This window comes from Tursiops truncatus, chromosome 13, assembly GCF_011762595.2.
Source record: "Tursiops truncatus isolate mTurTru1 chromosome 13, mTurTru1.mat.Y, whole genome shotgun sequence".
Lineage (NCBI taxonomy): Eukaryota > Metazoa > Chordata > Mammalia > Artiodactyla > Delphinidae > Tursiops > Tursiops truncatus.
In genome coordinates, this window is record NC_047046.1 from 63,610,135 (window position 1) to 63,630,897 (window position 20,763).

A 20,763-nucleotide genomic window follows, 5' to 3' on the forward strand; every position below is an offset into this window, starting at 1 on the left:
CTACTTTTTCTCCCTTTTATTCTGACCCGTGTGGATGAAAGGCTCTTGGTGCTGCAGTCAGGACTCAGTGCTGTGCCTCTGAGGTGGAAGAGCCAACTTCAAGACACTGGTCCACAAGAGACCTCCCAGCTCCACACAATATCAAATGGTGAATATCTCCCAGAGATCGCCATCTCAACACCGAGACCCAGCTTCACTCAACGACCAGCAAGCTACAGTGCTGGACACCCTATGCCAAACAACTAGCAAGACAGGAACACAACCCCATCCATTAGCAGAGGGGCTGCCTAAAATCATAATAAGTCCACAGACACCCCAAAACACACCACCAGACGTGGACCTGCGCACCAGAAAGACAAGATCCAGCCTCATCCACCAGAACACAGGCACCAGTCCCCTCCACCAGGAAGCCTACACACCCACTGAATCAACTTTAGCCACTGGGGACAGACACCAAAAACAACAGGAACTACGAACCTGCAGCCTGCAAAAAGGAGACCCCAAACACAGTAAGATAAGCAAAATGAGAAGACAGAGAAACACACAGCAGATGAAGGAGCAAGATAAAAACCCAACAGACCTAACAAATGAAGAGGAAATAGGCAGTTTACCTGAAAAAGAATTCAGAATAATGATAGTTAAGATGATCCAAAATCTTGGAAATAGAATAGAGACAATGCAAGAAACATTTAACAGGACCTAGAAGAACTAAAGATGAAACAAGCAATGATGAACAACACAATAAATGAAATGAAAAATACTCTAGACGGGACCAATAGCAGAATAACTGAGGCAGAAGAACGGATAAGTGACCTGGAAGATAAAATAGTGGAAATAACTACTGCAGAGCAGAATAAAGAAAAAGGAATGAAAAGAACTGAGGAAAGTCTCAGAGACCTCTGGGACAACATTAAACACACCAACATTCAAATTATAAGGGTTCCAGAAGAAGAAGAAAAAAAGAAAGGGACTGAGAAAATATTTGAAGAGATTATAGTTGAAAACTTCCCTAATATGGGAAAGGAAATAGTTAATCAAGTCCAGGAAGCACAGAGTCCCATACAGGATAAATCCAAGGAGAAACACGCCAAGACACATATTAATCAAACTGTCAAAAGTTAAATACAAAGAAAACATATTAAAAGCAGCAAGGGAAAAACGACAAATAACACACAAGGGAATCCCCATAAGGTTAACAGCTGATCTTTCAGCAGAAACTATGCAAGCCAGAAGGAACTGGCAGGACATATTTAAAGTGATGAAGGAGAAACACCTACAACCAAGATTACTCTACCCAGCAAGGATCTCATTCAGATTTGATGGAGAAATTAAAACCTTTACAGACAAGCAAAAGCTGAGAGAGTTCAGCACCACCAAACCAGCTTTACAACGAATGCTAAAGGAACTTCTCTAGGCAAGAACACAAGAGAAGGAAAAGACCTACAATAACAAACCCAAAACAATTAAGAAAATGGGAATAGGAACATACATATCGATAATTACCTTAAATGTAAATGGATTAAATGCTCCCACCAAAAGACACAGATTGGCTGAATGGATACAAAAACAAGACCCATATATATGCTGTCTACAAGAGACCCACTTGAGACCTAGAGACACATACAGACTGAAAGTGATGGGATGGAAAAAGATATTCCATGCAAATGGAAACCAAAAGAAAGCTGCAGTAGCAATTCTCATATCAGATAAAATAGACTTTAAAATAAAGACTATTAGAAGAGACAAAGAAGGACACTACATAACAATCAAGGGATCGATCCAAGAAGATATAACAATTGTAAGTATTTATGCACCCAACATAGGAGCACCTCAATACATAAGGCAAATACTAACAGCCATAAAAGGGGAAATCGACAGTAACACATTCATAGTAGGGGACTTTAACACCCCACTTTCACCAATGGACAGATCATCCAAAATGAAAATAAATAAGGAAACACAAGCTTTAAATGATACATTAAACAAGATGGACTTAATTGATATTTATAGGACATTCCATCCAAAAACAACAGAATACACATTTTTCTCAAGTGCTCATGAAACATTCTCCAGGATAGATCATATCTTGGGTCATAAATCAAGCCTTGGTAAATTTAAGAAAATTGAAATTGTATCAAGTATCTTTTCCAACCACAACGCTATGAGACTAGATGTCAATTACAAGAAAAGATCTGTAAAAAATACAAACACATGGAGGCTAAACAATACACTACTTAATAACGAAGTGATCACTGAAGAAATCAAAGAGGAAATCAAAAAATACCTAGAAATAAATAACAATGGAGACACGACGACCCAAAACCTATGGGATGCAGCAAAAGCAGTTCTAAGAGGGGAGTTTATAGCAACACAATCCTACCTTAAGAAACAGGAAACATCTCGAATAAACAACCTAACCTTGTACCTAAAGCAATTAGAGAAAGAAGAACAAAAAAACCCCAAAGTTAGCAGAGGGAAAGAAATCATAAAGATCAGATCAGAAATAAATGAAAAAGAAATGAAGGAAACGATAGCAAAGATCAATAAAACTAAAAGCTGGTTCTTTGAGAAGATAAACAAAACTGATACACCATTAGCCAGACTCATCAAGAAAAAAAGGGAGAAGACTCAAATCAATAGAATTAGAAATGAAAAAGGAGAAGTAACAACTGACACTGCAGATATACAAAAGTCATGAGACATTACTACAAGCAACTCTATGCCAATAAAATGGACAACCTGGAAGAAATGAACAAATTCTTAGAAATACACAACCTGCCAAGACTGAATCAGGAAGAAATAGAAAATATGAACAGACCAATCACAAGCACTGAAATTGAAACTGTGATTAAAAATCATCCAACAAACAAAAGCCCAGGACCAGATGGCTTCACAGGCGAATTCTATCAAACATTTAGAGGAGAGCTAATACCTATCCTTCTCAAACTCTTCTAAAATATAGCAGAGGGAGGAACACGCCCAGGCTCATTCTACGAGGCCACCATCACCCTGATACCAAAACCAGACAAAGATGTCACAAAGAAAGAAAACTACAGGCTAATATCACTGATGAACATAGATGCAAAAATCCTCAACAAAATACTAGCAAACAGAATCCAAAAGCACATTAAGAGGATCATACACCATGATCAAGTGGGTTTTATTCCAGGAATGCAAGGATTCTTCAATATACACAAGTCAATCAATGTGATACACCATATTAACAAATTGAAGGAGAAAAACCATATGGTCATTTCAATAGATGCAGAGAAAGTTTTTGACAAAATTCAACATCCATTTATGATAAAAACCCTCCAGAAAGTAGGCATAGAGGGAACTTTCCTCAACATAATAAAGGCCATATATGACAAACCCACAGCCAACATCGTCCTCAATGTGAAAAACTGAAAGCATTTCCACTAAGATCATGAACAAGACAATGTTGCTCACTCTCACTACTCTTATTCAACATAGTTTTGGAAGTTTTATCTGCAGCAATCAGAGAAGAAAAGGAAATAAAAGAAATCCAAATCGGAAAAGAAGAAGTAAAGCTGTCACTGTTTGTAGATGACATGATACTATACATACATAATCCTAAAGATGCTACCAGAAAACTACTAGAGCTAATCAATGAATTTGGTAAGTAGCAGGATACAAAATTAATGCACAGAAATCTCTGGCATTCCTATAAACTAAAGATGAAAAATCCGAAAGTGAAATCAAGAAAACACTCCCATTTACCATTGCAACACAAAGAATAAAATATCTAGGAATAAACCTACCTAAGGAGACAAAAGACCTGTATGCAGAAAATTATAAGACACTGATGAAAGAAATTAAAAATGATACAAATAGATGGAGAGATATACCATGTTCTTGGATTGGAAGAATCAACATTGTGAAAATGACTCTACTACCCAAAGCAATCTACAGATTCAATGCAATCCCTATCAAACTACCACTGGAATTTTTCACAGAACTAGAACAAAAAATTTCACAATTTGTATGGAAACACAGAAGACCCCGAACAGCCAAAGCAATCTTGAGAATGAAAAACGGAGGCAGAGGAAACAGGCTCCCTGACTTCAGACTATACTACAAAGCTACAGTAATCAAGACAGTATGGTACTGGCACAAAAACAGAAATATAGATCAATGGAACAGGAGAGAAAGCTCAGAGATAAACCCATGCACATATGGTCACCTTATCTTTGATAAAGGAGGCAGGAATGTACAGTGGAGAAAGGACAGCCTCTTCAATAAGTGATGCTGGGAAAACTGGACAGGTACATGTAAAAGTATGAGATTACAACACTTCCTAACACCATACACAAAAATAAGCTCAAAATGGATTAAAGACCTAAATGTAAGGCCAGAAACTATCAAACTCTTAGAGGAAAACATAGGCAGAACACTCTATGACATAAATCACAGCAAGATCTTTTTTGACCCACCTCCTAGAGAAATGGAAATAAAAACAAAAATAAACAAATGGGACCTAATGAAACTTAAAAGCTTTTGCACAGCAAAGGAAACCATAAACAAGATGAAAAGACAGCCCTCAGAATGGGAGAAAATATTTGCAAATGAAGCAACTGACAAAGGTTTAATCTCCAAAATTTACAAGCAGCTCATGCAGCTGAATAACAAAAAAAAACAAACAACCCAATCCCAAAATGGGCAGAAGACCTAAACAGACATTTCTCCAAAGAAGATATACAGATTGCCAACAAACACATGAAAGAATGCTCAACATCATTAATCATTAGAGAAATGCAAATCAAAACTACAGTACGATATCATCTCACACCAGTCAGAATGGCCATCATCAAAAAATCTAGAAACAATAAATGCTGGAGAGGGTGTGGAGAAAAGGGAACCCTCTTGCGCTGCTGGTGGGAATGTGAATTGGTACAGCCACTATGGAGAACAGTATGGAGGTTCCTTAAAAAACTGAAAATAGAACTACCATATGACCCAGCAATCCCACTACTGGGCATATACCCTGAGAAAACCATAATTCAAAAAGAGTCATGTACCAAAATGTTCATTGCAGCTCTATTTACAATAGCCAGGAGATGGAAACAATCTAAGTGTCCATCATAGGATGAATGGATAAAGAAGATGTGGCACATATATACAATGGAATATTACTCAGCCATAAAAAGAAACGAAATTGAGTTATTTGTAGTGAGGTGGATGGATCTAGAGTCTGTCATACAGAGTGAAGTAAGTCAGAAAGAGAAAGACAAATACCATATGCTAACACATATATATGGAATCTGAGAAAAAAAAATGTCAGGAAGAACCTAGGGCTAAGACAAGAATAAAGACACAGACCTACTAGAAAATGGACTTGAGGATATGGGGAGGGGGAAGGGTAAGCTGTGACAAAGTGAGAGAGTGGCATGGACATATATACACTACCAAACGTAAAATAGATAGCTAGTGGGAAGCAGCCGCATAGCACAGGGAGATCAACTCGGTGTTTTGTGACCACCTAGAGGGGTGGGATAGGGAGGGTGGGAGGGAGGGAGATGCAAGAGGGAAGAGATATGGGAACATATGTATATGTATAACTGATTCACTTTGTTATAAAGCAGAAACTAACACACCATTGTAAAGCAATTATACTCCAATAAAGATGTAAAAAAAAAAAAAAGGCAGTCAGATAAACAGCAGGCAGGCTTTTTTCATTCAAGTGGTTTATATTTATTTGTAAGTTAGTACCAGGTAGGAGGAACCCTGAGATTACAAAGATGGATAGAAGCCTACTGGAGGACACTTATGCAAACTTGGGATTTGGAATGGGATCGTTGAATCTCTCCAGCACATCTCACAACCTAACCATTACCCAGATTTACTAGCCTTCCCATACTTTCCTCTGCTCCTGTCCATTCACCACCCTTAACAACACATACTACTTGGCCCACAGCACACAGAGAGAGTGTAATGAATGAGGAATTCTCATCCTTGACTGTGAGCCACAAGGTCATTAACAAGTCACGTGGCTCTCATAGATGTTGAAATATAGAACCATCCATCTACAGGATTAGAAAACACTGATAAACACACACCTCTGGGATGTCTTAACACCTGAGTCCAATGCCCTGATATTCCTTTGTGCTGGTAGTTGCATTTTTACAACAGCACCTTAAGTAGCTCCAAAAACAATTTTCCAAAATGTCATAAGAGATACTGGTCAATGGATAAAAATTACCCCAGTTTGGTTTTGGACTGAAATGCATGGTTTTAATACTTGGTATCAAGTGGATTATATCTTCCTAAATTCTTACAGTGTAATGTGAAAATCGACATTATGGCATTCCCTGAAGCATACAAGAATTGAGCTAAACCAGGTAAAAATCAGAAGTGAACTGGACAGAGGTGTAAACAGCCTGGGAGTTAACACTTACAGCAATTTGAGGAAGGAACACTACCAAACTCATTCTATGAGTCCACCATCACCCTGATACCAAAACCAGACAAAGATACTACAAAAAAAGAAAACTACAAACCAATATCACTGATGAATATAGATGCAAAAATCCTCAACAAAGTACTAGAAAACAGAATCCAACAACACATTAAAAGGATAATGCACCATGATCAAGTGGGGTTTATCCCAGGGATGCAAGGATTCTTCAATATATGCAAATCAATCAACGTGATACACCATATTAACAAATTGAAGAAGAAAAACCATATGAGCATCTCAATAGATGCAGAAAAGCTTTTGACAAAATTCAACACCCATTTATGTAAAAACTTTCCAGAAAGTGGGCACAGAGGGAACCTACCTCAACAAAATAAAGGCCATATACAACAAACCCACAGCAAACATCATTCTCAATGGTGAAAAACTGAAAGCATTTCCTCTAACATCAGGAACAAGACAAGGATGTCCACTCTCATCGCTATTATTCAACATAGCTTTGGAAGTCCTAGCCTTGGCAATCAGAGAAGAAAAAGAAATAAAAAGAGTATAAATTGGAAAAGAAGAAGTAAAACTGTCACTGTTTTCAGATGACATGATACTACACATAGAGAATCCTAAAGATACCACCAGAAAACTACTAGAGCTAATCAATGAATTTGGTAAAGTTGCAGGATACAAAATTAATGCACAGAAATCTCTTGCATTCCTATACACTAATGATGAAAAATGTGAAAGAGGAATTAAGGAAACACTCCCATTTACCATTGCAACAAAAAGAATAAAATAACTAGGAATAAACCTACCTAGGGAGACAAAAGACCTGTATGCAGAAAATTATAAGACACTGATGAATGATGATAGAAACAGATGGAGAGATATACCATGTTCTTGGATTGGAAGAATCAACATTGTGAGAATGACTACACTACCCAAAGCAATCTACAGGTTCAGTGCAATCCCTATCAAACTACCAATGGCATTTTTTACAGAACCAGAGCAAAAAATCTTAAAATTTGTATGGAGACACAAAAGACCCCAAATAGCCAAAGTAGTCTGGAGGGAAAAAAAAATGGAGCTGGAGGACTCAGACTCCCTGACTTCAGACTATATTACAAGGCTACAGTAATCAAGACAATATGGTACTGGCACAAAAACAGAAATATAGATCAATGGAACAGGATAGAAAGCCCAGAGATAAACCCACACACCTATGGTCAACTAATCTATGACAAAGGAGGCAAGGATATAGAATGGAGAAAAGACAGTCTCTTCGATGAGTGGTGCTGGGAAAACTGGACAGCTACATGGAAAAGAATGAAATTAGAACACTCCCTAACACCATACACAAAAATAAACTCAAAATGGATTAGAGACCTAAATGTAAGACTGGACAATATAAAACTCTTAGAGGAAAACATAGGAAGGACATTCTCTGACATAAATCACAGCAAGATCTTTTTTGATCCACCTCCTAGAGTAATGGAAATAAAAACAAAAACAAACAAATAGGACCTACCTTTTGCAAAGCAAAGAAACTACAAACAAGATGAAAAGACAACCCTAAGAATGGGCGAAAATATTTGCAAATGAAGCAACTGACAAAGAACTAATCTTCAAAATTTACAAGCAGCTCATGCAGCTCAATATCAAAAAAAAACAAACAACCCAATCCAAAAATGGGCAGAAGACCTAAATAGATATTTCTCCAAAGAAGATATAGAGACTGCCAACAAACACATGAAAGGATGCTCAACATCACTAATTATTAGAGAAATGCAAATCAAAACTACAATGAGGTATCACCTCACACCAGTTAGAATGGGCTTCATCAGAAAATCTACAAAAAACAAATGCTAGAGAGGGTTTGAAGAAAAGGGAATCCTTTTGCACTGTTGGTGGGAATGTAAATTGATACAGCCGCTATGGAGAACAGTATGGAGGTTCTTTAAAAAGCTATAAACAGAATTACCATGTATGACCCAGCAATCCCACTACTGGGCATATACCCAGAGAAAACCACAATTCAAAAAGACACATGCACCCCAATGTTCATTACAGCAGTATTTACAATAGCCAGGTCATGGAAGCAACCTAAATGCCCACTGACAGACGAATGGATAAAGAAGATGTGGTACGTATATACAATGGAATATTACTCAGCCATAAAAAGGAATGAAATTGGGTCATTTGTAGAGATGTGGATGGATCTAGCGACTGTCATACAGAGTGAAGTAAGTCAGAAAGAGAAAAACAAATATATTAAAACACATATGTGGAACCTAGAAAAATGGTATAGATGAACTGGTTTGCAGGGCAGAAACAGAGACACACATGTAGAGAACAAACGTATGGACATCAAGGGGGGAAAGTGACGGGGCGTGGGGGGGGTGGAATGTGATGAATTGGGAGATTGGGATTGACATATATACACTAATATGTATAAAATGGATAACTAATAAGAACCTGCTGTATAAAAAAATAAAGTAAAATTCAAAAATAAATAAAAGATTTACTGCAATTAATCCTCCAAGCCTGACCCGCTTAATCAAATGTACTTCCTCCTACTTCCTACACACGCTTTTCTGCTAAGAGGTGACTTCTTGGTGGAGCGTGACACAGGGCACACTCATCCCGCCATTCCTTTGCACAAGCTGTTCCTCTCTCCCTGAATAATCTCTAGGAACCTCAGTGTCAATTTAGGTGCAGTGGGGCTCTGAAATCTGAGCTCTGTTAAATGGGAATAATAACGTCTAACTAAAAGCTGCTGTGGGATTGAATGGGCGTATCACACCCGGGCAGTGCCTGACATGTAGCAGTCGCTAAATTGATGTCAGTGCCCGTCCTCCTACCACGCTCCCTTTCTGAGGTCCGTCTGAAGTCTCACACCCTGTCGACCCCAGGCATACAACCTCTCTTTTCCTTAAAGTCTTACAGCTCTTACAAGATATACTACATCATTTAGCTCTTCAGCATTAGGCTTGTATATCTTATACGTATAAGTATATCTTATCCTTATGTATATGTATATCTTATATACATCACCATTTTCCCAGCCAGGTTTTCGGATCTTGAGGCCAAGACCATGTCTTGGGCTTCTTCTGATGCTCTGCAGAACTTAGCCCAGGCTGGAGACACAGGGGGAGCTCCAATGCACCTTGTGTTCTCGGTGGGATCCCAGCTTCCCTCCCCCACCCCACACACAAGCAAAAATTCTTTGTGATGGGCAGTTTCTAGGGCCAGTCTGGAACTCCTCAGCTACTCCAGTTGGTTGCCTTCGACCCCACCGATAGAGGCCTACACTCAGGCTGTGGGCTGCTTCTGGAAAGCTTTCTGGGCCTCCAAGAGGGCAGGCTGAAAGGACTGGGGCCAGTGGTCCTGAAAGGAGCTGCCCCTCAATCTGGGAGGGGAACATAGAACTGCACACACACAGGGACGGCCCAGGCGACTCCAGTTCAAGCGGGTTGAGGGTGCCTCCTTCAACATAGTAGGATTGATTTCTCTCCACTGACCCCAATCCTGTCTGTCCATGGGGCTGCGCTGCCATCACTGGCCATTTGCTGAGAAGGTATTGGCCTGAGGGACAGTCTTGCTCTCCAGACTGAGGACAGCTCTGTCTTCCTGGGATAAAGAGCGGTTTCAAAGCCCCTCAAGCTCAGAAGGAGCACAGCAAGGGCACAGAGTCTACCTGGCTGAGCCGGGGCCCCAGACCCAGCCCTATGGAGGACTCTGCAGATGGACAGTGACCAAGAGAGGCAGATGAGGGGGACCAAGGACATGGTGCCGTGAGCTGCGGGCAGGAAACCTCACTGCTCACATCCAGCCAGTCAGCCCAGAGCCCCTCCCTGACACCCTGCACCCCACCCCCAGTCAAAGGCCCTAGCATCCCCTCTGTGGCTTTTATTTCCCTTCACCTAGGCCGCCCCCAGTGCTGCTTTAACTGTTCTCTTCCTCCATCAAAATCACCCCCGCCCCCGACTCCAGGCCGAGAACAGGAGTGCTGTCCTACAAGCCTCCTTCTTTGCTTCCCCACCTGCACCCATTGCCTGGCACAGCACACAGTAGGAACTCAAGAAACATTGGTTTAATAATGTCGACCATAGCATTTGTTTTCCAGGAAGTTCAATGCAAAAAATTGTTTATTCTGCTCTTAATCTTTAAACAATTAAGCAATTTTATGCTTTGAAGCACCTTGTGAACAATAAATCAGCAAGCTTAGAAGGCTATCAGTTTGTATTCAGAAAACTCAAGGTTTGCTTTCATTAAAAAAAAAAAAAAAAAATCATTGGGTATGGCTTCCCTGGTGGCGTAGTGGTTGAGAATCTGCCTGCTAATGCAGGGGACACGGGTTCGAGCCCTGGTCTGGGAGGATCCCACATGCCGCAGAGCAACTAGGCCCGTGAGCCACAACTACTGAGCCTGCGCGTCTGGAGCTTGTGCTCCGCAACAAGAGAGGCCGCGATAGTGAGAGGCCCGCGCACCGCGATGAAGAGTGGCCCCCGCTCGCCGCAACTAGAGAAAGCCCACGCACAGAAACGAAGACCCAACACAGCCAAAATAAATAAATAAATAAATAGCGTTCACTTTAAAAAAATCATTGGGTAAAAACCAAGAGTATTGGATAAGCAAAAGACTGGAAACAAGCAAAATATCCATCTATAAGGGCCTGGTTAAATAAGCCAAGGTACAGCCATACGATGGAATTTACGCAGTCAAAACAAACAAGCAAAACAGAACAAAGAAGTTCTTTATAGTCAAGACTTACTGTTCAGTGGAAAATGTAAAGTGAAATGTAATGTGTATGGTATGCTTCCATTTGGGTAAAAAAATCTTTAAATACCCATGCACATGTATGTATACATACACACACATATACATATTTTCCAGTTTGTGCATTCAGTATCTTTAAACTGAAGAGACCAGTAGCAGTGGTTGCCTAGGGATAAGGGAACTAAGCGATGAGGTGAGAGAAAGCCAGTTTACTTAATACCCTTTTGTACCTTTTGAATTTTAAACCATGTAAGTATTGACCTATTCGAAAAAATTAAATTAGAAGTTCAAAGCAAACAATGCGTGGAAAAGTAATAAAAAATCTAGTTTAGGAAAACATAAAAGAGAAATCCTCATTTAAAAATGATTCAGGGCAGCCTGGTTGAGTCATCTGTTAACTGCGCAGAAAGCAAAAACCCAGGAGGCACCCTTGTGTGGCTGAAAGGACACGTGGCAGCCACTGGCACCGGCCTGGGCTCCTCCCTGCCTTCCTGGGGGACCTCAGAGAGTGGCAGGGCCTCTCTGACCCTCAGTTTCCTCCTCCGTGAATGGCGTGTTTGGACCAGCTCTTAGAGCACATAGGCCCTTTCCTGTGTGGGAACAGGGGATCCCCAGGTAGACACAGCTAGTTACTTAGTGACAACCTAATTTAAAAAGAAGAAACACTCCTTAGAAAGGAGAGAGAGTTTCCTTCCCCCCATAGAAGTCTGTGGCAGGGAGATAAAAACCTCAAATCCTCCTCACCAGAGTGCAATGAAACCAGCGCCTCTGACTTCAGGAGCTTAAAATACATTTGCAGACACACCCTTCCCTCCAAACACACCTGCTGCTTTTTTCCTCTCTCTTCCCACATCCTCTCTGGACAGGCCAAGTGCCCATTTATGACAGAGCTGAAATATTTCCTTTTTTGTTCTAATATTTCCTGCAGGGCCCCTCCCCTCTTTTATGGCTGCCATTCACAGCCATCTGGGGTGACCAGGAACAACAGGCAGCTTCAGGATTTAAAGACAATGAAAACATGTCACTTTTTAAAAATAAAAGTTAACGGAGGCCCCACTGCATCCCCAAAACATACTTTTAAATACATGTAACTTAATGGCAGTGACTGGATATTGTCCATTCTTGGAGAGGCTTAGGGAGGCGTGTATGTCTCTCTAAACTGTCCAGGCAGAACTTTCCAATGAGATGCTTTAAAACGTGGTGCCCAGCAGGTTTCTCTGTTGCCCAGACTCTCTCTCCAGCCCCATCTCCACCCACTTCAAACTTAGGAAGTGGCTAAGTTTCCATGCTTTTCTCGCAGGAATTAGAGAACACCAGAGCCGGAATGGCTCTGAGATAATACAATCTCATTTTTGTGGTTGAGGAAACTGAGGCCCATAGTGGAATGGCGCCCAGGAATACACAATTCGCCCTCCACATGCCAGGATAAAAGTCAGGTCTCACAACCCTTCACTTCTTCCCTAAATTGCTTGCTTTTGACACGTTTCCTCCCCTGGCCATGCAGAGTCCCCCAAGTAGTACCAGCCTCCCCCAAGACTGACCCTCCTGACCTGTGCCCCAGGCTCCCTGCCCTGTCTCCAGACTACAGAGCTCTTGAAATGCGGCTGGTGTCACGTGTTGAAATGATAATACTTCGGATATATTGGGTTAAACAAAAAACCTTACTAAAATTCATTTTACCCATCTCTTTTTACTTTTTTTAAATGTGACTACTAGAAAATTTTAAATCACCTGCGTGGCTCACATTATATCTTCACTAGGCTGTGCCGCTCCAGGTCATAAGCCGTTTATCCATTCAGCTCCCAGTCGGCAAAACCGACCTGTCCCGTGTCCCAGACTGTGTGTGGCCATTCTCTATTCTAAAGACCAACCTCGCCAGGCATTCCTGAGCAGTGTGCCCCTGACGACAATATCGAGACGGAGACACTGAAGCCTCAGGATGGCTGTAAGGAGTGTGTCTCCCCTTCTGTAGGAGGTAGGGAAGCAGAGGGGTCCTGTCACCCCTCAAGTGACATTAATTCTACCTACATGTGAGCACTGGCTTCCCAGCAGTCATCTGTCTTATAGGATTTTTATCCCTTGAAGTATAGTGGTAGCTTGGGGAGGAGGAGGGGGAAGAAAACAAAGTCTTGAACGTTCTTCAACACGAATCCTTGGTCTTCTCTCTCCTCTCCCTTCAGGTTAGAAATAGAAATGACAAAACACGTGAATAATTGTGGCTTCCATGTGGGGACCCCTCATTTTTGTCAGGAGCTGTGCAGAGTACTTTGTATGTATTATCTCATCCCATTTTCTCAACCACCCTATGAAGTTGGTTATCACTGTTTTCTAAACAAGGAAACTAAAGCTTAGGGAGGTTAAGTAATGTGCCCAAGGTGACCACCAGAAAGTGGCCAAGACATAGGGTTCAGGTCTGATCAGCTCCAGACCCATGCTCTTCACCACCCCTGCACGTGTCTCAGTTTCCTCATCTGCAGGATGGGGACAATACCTGAGGCAGGGTTGGAGACTCCGTGGTCCCTGGGGACCCATCCTCCCCTGGGAGTAGGTTCTGTGCTCCTGAGGAGCTTCTGGTTCGAAGGATCTCTGTCTCTAGCCACTCCCTGGTTGGGCTACACCCCACATCCTAGGCTGGCAAACGTCCCCGCGCTCTTGACCTTGAGGTTCTCTTGACCTTGAGGTTGCTCCTCCCTGGGTGCCCTCTAGTCCCTGTGTCATGGAATCAAGAGCCACTAGCTCCTTACATCAAGACTCCACCTAAACTTCACCTCCTCCAGAAACCAATCAAAACTATTAAGTCAGAAAGCCGCTTCCCATGCTGCCCTTTCCTACTCTGCTTCCCAGGAGGTGATGCTCTTCCCCACCACTCCCCAGGGCCCTGCACTCCTCCTCCAGCAAACTCACACTCAAAAGAAGCCTTGACACCAGAGGGCTTAATCAGGGTCTCACCTCCCACAGGAAGTATTCTGTATTTCACTCATTCAGCAAACTATATCCCAAGCATCCACTGCACGCCATGGGCATAGCAGTGACAGAGACAAAGCCCCTGGGCTTCTGCAAGAACCAGGGTTTTCCCCAAATGGTGATGCCCTCAACGCGCTAGTCCAGTGATACTGGTTCATATTTCTCAAGATTCTCCAGCTGTTATTTGTAGGTCAAGGAATGATTAGCTAATGGGCACTGGGTTTTGTTTTGTGTTTTGTAATGGTAAATAAAGTATGATACATTACGTGAAGGAATGCAACACATCCATTGAAATACGTTTCTAAAGAGCATGATGGCATTGGTAAACGTGATAGAACGCTCATGGAGGGACAGCTTGCAACACCATATACCAGTGGCTCTTCACAAGGTCATGGAGGGAGGTACTTAGTGAGAAGAACCTTTCTAACCACATCCAGTGTTGGGGGTGGGCAGGAGGGAGAGCTGATTTCCTAACTCAAACTGTGGATGGTAAAGCTTACTGAAGTATTCTCAACCAGTGAGGAGACTTGGAAAACACATTTTCTTCTAAATATCAGTGATTCACAGTGGGAATTTCCCAGACTCCCAAGAAAAAGAAACCTTCTGTCTATTAAAGGATGATATGGGTTTTAAAAGTTGTAGAAAACAACATTTAATCTTAATACATTTATATGTGAGTAGGTCTCTGTGCGTGTGCACATGCGCACGCACACACACACGCACGCACACACACACATGCGTGTGTTAGTGGATACAGAAAAAAGACTGGAAGGAAATATTCCAAAATCAGGGTGTTGTAAGCAGTTTTCTGTTTTAATTTTACACCTTTCCATATTTTCCAAATTTTCCAACATGACCCTTATTGCTTTTATAATCAGAAAATAAGCAGCAAACTGAACGCTAATAGTTTTTTAATTTCCTCATGAATCTGTTTTCACAGGCACCATTTCAGTGGGGTTTGGAAATCAGCAGGGTGTGAAACACAAATGAAATTCCCCATTCCTGCAGGGCTGAGTGTACCCCTTGGCCCTGAAGAGAAGCTCTCCCCACATCCACGCTGGCAGCCAGCTGTCCACAGCTGTTCTGAGGAGGCTGCAAATGAATGGAGCTGGTGGAAAAACACAACATTCCTAACTCTCCAAGGATGGCATTATGCTTGGAACTCTTGCTCTGCAAAGAAGTAAATAAACAGACGAGAGAGGGAGAGAGGTGGCAGCCAAGCAAGCTGCAGGAACTTCAGTGCTGGAAGTGGCTCAGCTTCCCAAGGTCCCCAACTCACAACAAAACACCTGAAAGAAGACCCCTCCGCCGAAGCCAACCAGCCTTGTCGAGTCAGGGCCAACACTGCTAGACCACAGCCCTCAAATGCCAGCTTCCCTTCCTGCCACACATCAGAGGGAGTATGAACAAGCTTTATATCCGCCTCTAAGCTAAAGAGATCCCGAGGGCAGGGCCCCTGGCTGATTCATCTTCATACAACCCCCAGCTCACCCACTATTTCCTCAGCCACTGCCACATGCCAGGCACTGTTCTGGGGTTAGGGATACAGTGGGGAGCAAACCAGACAAGCTCCCTGCCTTCTTGGAGCTTACATTCTAGTGCGGGAGGCAGACAATAGACAGGAGGAGAATCAAGTTTCTATCCCAGATAGCTTGGGACGCCATGATGAACGTATTACCAGGCTGTTTCAGTTGAGATCTAATGACAAGGTAAAGCCAGCTGTGGGAAGATTTGCGGGAAGGGCCTTGCAGACAGGAGAACAGACGTGGAGAAACACGTGAGCTCCGTGTTCAAGAACCAAAAAGGAGCCAGGTGGCTGGAGTACAGGGAGTGGAGGAGGGTCAGAGAGGCAGGCAGGGGCCAGACCCCAGAGATCCCACAGGAGGGTAGCACAGGAGCGGCCCACCTGCCTCACTAGAGGAGAGTCCCACCGTGGCTTTGCGAGGCTGGGCTGTGCTGTGACAGCCCTCAGAGCAGGAATGCATCGCTATCAGTCGAATTGATGACAGGATTCCCATCATCCCAGACAGGCAATCAGCTTGACTTGGGGCTCTCAAAATGCCCATGGAACCCCATCTCTTCTCATCCACACTCCGCTTCTAGATCCTTGCCCTGCCAACACCCCCTTCACAGCGCCAAGGAACACAGCTGATGGCAACGAAGGAGCAAGCCTGACTGCCGTCCGCCCATCCACCCATGTCCAGCCCTCGGTGTGCGTTCAGCAGACATCTTCCGTGCCCAGGCCTTGCGGTGGGCGCTGAGGGTGTGACGATGAGCAACACAAGCCCCGCCCCCAAAAGCTGCGCCAGGCTCTCAGGGCACCACCGTTGGCCAGGAGCTGCCCAGCACCCACCTCTCCAGGTAGGCCTCCTGGTAACACCAGCTGTGAGCGCCTGACACGGTTCTGAAGGGTGGATTAATTCACTCCAAGGGGTTAAACAGAGAGACAAGCTCAGTGCCCCGCCTGCTTCCGGCCCACCCCCACCCCCATTCCTCCCTCCACTGACCCAGGAAGAAAATACGCCCAGTCTCAGGAATGAAGCTGTAGTCAGTGGGATGGCAGGTACGATGTATTTGAAGACAAAGGAGGGTTTTGGTGTTGGCTTGAAGAGTGGGAGGTGAGGGGGACCAACGGGGACTAGTCTGGGGAAAGGGTGGGGAAGAGGGAAAGAGCTCTGGCTGCACGTCTCAGACCTCCGCAACCAGCACCGAACAGATGCCACAGCTCGTGGTCAGAGGGAGCCACGTCTGATTTGTGGCTTTCAGAAGCTCCTCCTGCATAAAAATCATAGTTGCCATTATTCAGAGAAGCAAATACCCCCACTTGAGCAGGTTCTTACGCTCTAGCCTGTGAGGTTTCTGGGTGCGCCTCATTCTGTGCAAATGGGGGGGTCAGTGCCTGAGAAAAAGCACCCACACTGGCTCTAGGACATGCTTGAGTCCCAGATCCCCCAGAGCAGCTGAAGTTGCCACAAGCCCCGCGGGGCCCCTCCACACGGGTCAGGGTTCACTCCAGCCCCCCGCCATGCAGTGGGTGGCAGGTTTTCTTCCAGTGGGCACAGCCATCCTGGGGAGAAGTCAGCGCCAAGCCTGGTTCCAGACCCTTGAGTCTCTTCCTCCCAGGAGGGGAGGAGGGGTTATAAATAGCCTGGACTCCTTCAGCCCTCCACAGGCACAGATCCCACACCCCCGCCCCAGCCTCAGCCAGCTGGTCCCTCCTCGCCCAAGTTCCCACAGCCTTCTGGAAGAGGGAGGGAAATGGCTCACCCACAGTCGGAGTGGAGAACACAGCCCTTCAGGCCCCCATGGGAGCGAGTGGCCGCCCATGAACTCTAACTGTAACCCTGCCACACCTCTAAACCCCTTTGTAACTGCAGTGCTGGAGAGGGCTGGGGGGGGTCACAGTATTATTAGGGGGACTCTTTCACCCTGGTCGGCCCAGAAACCCCAAGCTGCATGCTCGGAGTATGTTCCTGCAGTGAATGGAGTTACAGCAATAACATTCTCCCCTCTCTCTGCCTTGGTTTCCCTATCTGTTAAGAGCTGAACTATGAACTATGAGTTACCTACGAGATTAGCATGCAACGAAAGTGAAAAGGCAGTGTCAAACTATAACATCGTACTGTCATGAAGATACCGGATCTTGGTTTCTTCTCCAGAAGCCCCAAGCGCAGCTATGGGGACATCGATTCTTATCTGTTCATGAGAGAAGAATTATGCTCGGTGACACTGCATTTGCCTTGAATTCTTGATACTGCGTGCCCTTGAAAGCATAAAACTTACAAAATGTTCTCTCTTATAAGTCGTTTCTGACTAATACAGATTGACACACACCACATCCAGAATTATTTTGATTTAATACGGTTCTGCTGGACCGTACATGACATTTTAGACTGAAGAATAAGCATTGCCCTAGAATATTTAGTTTCGGGAGAAAAAAGTTCTCTTAACAATCATTCTGTTTATCACTCAGACGCTTCCTGCCCATACACGCTGGTAAGAAACAAGTGGCTAAAATTTAAGTGGCCAACTCGCAGTTCTTTTTAATTAAGACACTTTGTGTGCTCAGTAAAATACAACGTCAAAAACATTTACTGAAAACCCACTCATTGATGTCTAATAGCTGTGTCAAATACCCATAACAACATTTATCCCAACACCCCCAGATAATTGCTCATCTTTCTCATTTAGTATCCACAACAGCACAGCATTTGTGCCCAAGTGTGATTGATCCAGAATTGGGCTCCCTTTCAAAAATATCTGTAAAACCTAATTACCAGGAAAACAGAGTTCTGGCATCCTACGGAAAGTGGGTGCCTCACAGTGAGACGAGCTGCACACTCATCTTGGCTAATCAAACCACATTACGTTACAAAAGGAGTTTGAGGAACTTGGGGTGAGGAGGGAGCAGGAAAAGTTGGGATAGTGTCGGACTGGAAATCTGCAGTGACAGCTCTGATCTTCTTAAGCCAAGGGCAGAGGACAGGAAATGGGCTGGCAAGCATGGATGTAGAAAGTACCAGATAATGAGCCCATGATGGGCTTGGGGTGTGGGAGTGGCATTTCTGATCTCAGGCCCTACAAGGCCTTGTTGAGGGAACTCTCTCCACCCCGGTCTGGGAGGCTGATGTCATTTCTAGTCTCCCTGCGCCTCTAACCACTGTGGCAGATCACTCTCCTTCCTCGGGCCTGAAGCTGCTCCTCTGTAAAACGAGCACTCTTTAATATTTCTAGGGTCTCTTTCAGCTCCAAAATTCTGTGACTCCCTTTAAAGCAAAGGACATGCTTTCTGCTCAGGTACTTGCTGGGGCTGGGGAATAAGGAGTGGGAACAGCACCAGCCAGAATGAAGGACTTGAGTGTTTCCAGCTCCCATGCAGTTCTGTACCGACTTGCAACACCTGGGTATCAGACCCACTCTGGGAATAATGATTTCTTTCAGCCCGGGATGGAGCTACCCGGGTGGTGCTAACCTCCGCTGCCCTGGATTTGTCAACCTGGCCAATGAGGAACGGGGCCAAACCACTGGATTTCTCAGAGCCTCCCTCCCAGAGCTGACCAAGGCACATCTCCCTCTTGTGAGGGTCTTCCCTTCCCACCGTCATCGCTCTTTCCGTCCCGGAGGCCCCAGAAACCCCAGCCCTCGCCTGGAGAATGGTCCAGCGAGGCTCCCTGGGCAGGCAGCACAAGCCACAGACTCCTGGCTCCCCTCGGTCCTGGACCCTCCACACCTCGGCTTGGGTACCAGCCCCCGCGGCTGGATTCAAAGGAAACGGGAGTTGTTGCCGCTTCTCTTTTCTTTGGCTCCTCCTGGCCTTCTTCCTATTGAAATCAAAGAAGCAGCCCTAATAACAAAGCAACACAGTGGCTGGAGACGATTCGCTTTCAAAGGAGCAGGAGATGCGCACACCATGAGCGAAGGCGCGCCCGGTTCCCGTGCGCGTCGCTAGGAAGAGATTTTGTGCTGACCCTTGTGGGCGACAGGTACCGGGCCGGCCTTCGCTTAACTTTCCCGAGGCACAGAGGAACCGTTGAGTGCTCCCATTTCCCGCAACTTCCCAAGTGGACAGCAGCATGGGTCTCAGGATCCTGCAAAGACACCACCTCGAGCAGGGACCGCTACGAAGCCCTTGAGGCGCATCGCGAGATGCCGGGTCCCAGACTTTCCAGTCCCTTTCCTAATCTTCAAGATAAGACCTCAGTGCGGGTGCCAACGTCTCAAGAAACCGCCACTCTCCAAAATGTTCCCGCGCCTTCCCGGCAGAAGTGCGGTAAAAGTTTTGGCAGAAACCACCTGTGGCTGCCGACAGACCCGCCCCGCCCGGGCCCAAAGGCGCCGCCGAGCCCGGGGCCGCACGCGCCCGTAGAAGTTCCCTTCCAGCCCCGCGCGCCACTTCGCTCCGGGCCGCGGTGCCAGCCAGGAGGCGCGGCGCCCGCTCGCTGGCTCGCTCTTCGCTGGCTCTCCCCTCCTCCCTCCCTCCTCCCGCCTCCTCCCGTTGCATGGCTGCCGCACGGAGCCCCTGAATAGCCACCACAGCCCCCCGCCTCCTGCCCGCCGCGCCGGGGGCGCCCCTGTCCCAGCCTGCGCCCCAGGGTGCGCGGACCGCCGGCCTCCTAGCAACAGCCCCGGGAGATCGCTCCCCGGCGCCTGCGATGTGGAGGCACCCTCCGGGAGCCCCGCGACCCCCGACCCGCCTCAGCAGCCGAGATGCGGTAGAGACCGCGACCCTCGCAGTCGATGCCCCAGCCCGGCACGCGAAGCCACTCACCTCTGCGCGCCGCCGGACCCGCGCGCCTCCTGCACTTGGTGCCGGGCCGCTGTCCTCGCGTCCGCCTTCGCCGCCGCCGCGGTCCGTCCGTCCCTGTGCGCCGGAGCTGCGCGGGCCGCTCGGCTGTCAGAGTCTCGTGGCTGGGCTGCGCCGGCTGTGTGGAGCCGAGCGGCAGTGGCGGGCGCGCGGCAGCTCCTCCCTCCCCGCTCCGCGCCTCCGCCCTCCTAGTGCCCCGCCTCCCGCGCCGCGGCTGTCAGCCCTGCGCCCCGCGCCCGGCGCTCGCGCTGCCCGCGCCGGCGGCTCGGGGTGCGCACTGGGCTAAAGG

At 45.6% G+C, this 20,763-nt stretch overlaps 1 protein-coding gene across 3 annotated transcripts in view; it reads right to left on the reverse strand.

Annotated features, from left to right (window-relative positions):
• Nucleotides 1-20,682, reverse strand: part of ZBTB7C (zinc finger and BTB domain containing 7C) — a 365,025-nt gene extending 344,343 nt beyond the window's left edge. For all 3 annotated transcript variants that reach the window (XM_019937025.3, XM_019937024.3, XM_073790701.1), the window contains exon 1: nucleotides 20,439-20,682. The gene's annotated coding sequence lies outside the window, so the exon portion shown is untranslated. The remainder of the gene's footprint in view (nucleotides 1-20,438) is intronic.
• Between the last annotated feature and the right edge of the window lie 81 nt (nucleotides 20,683-20,763).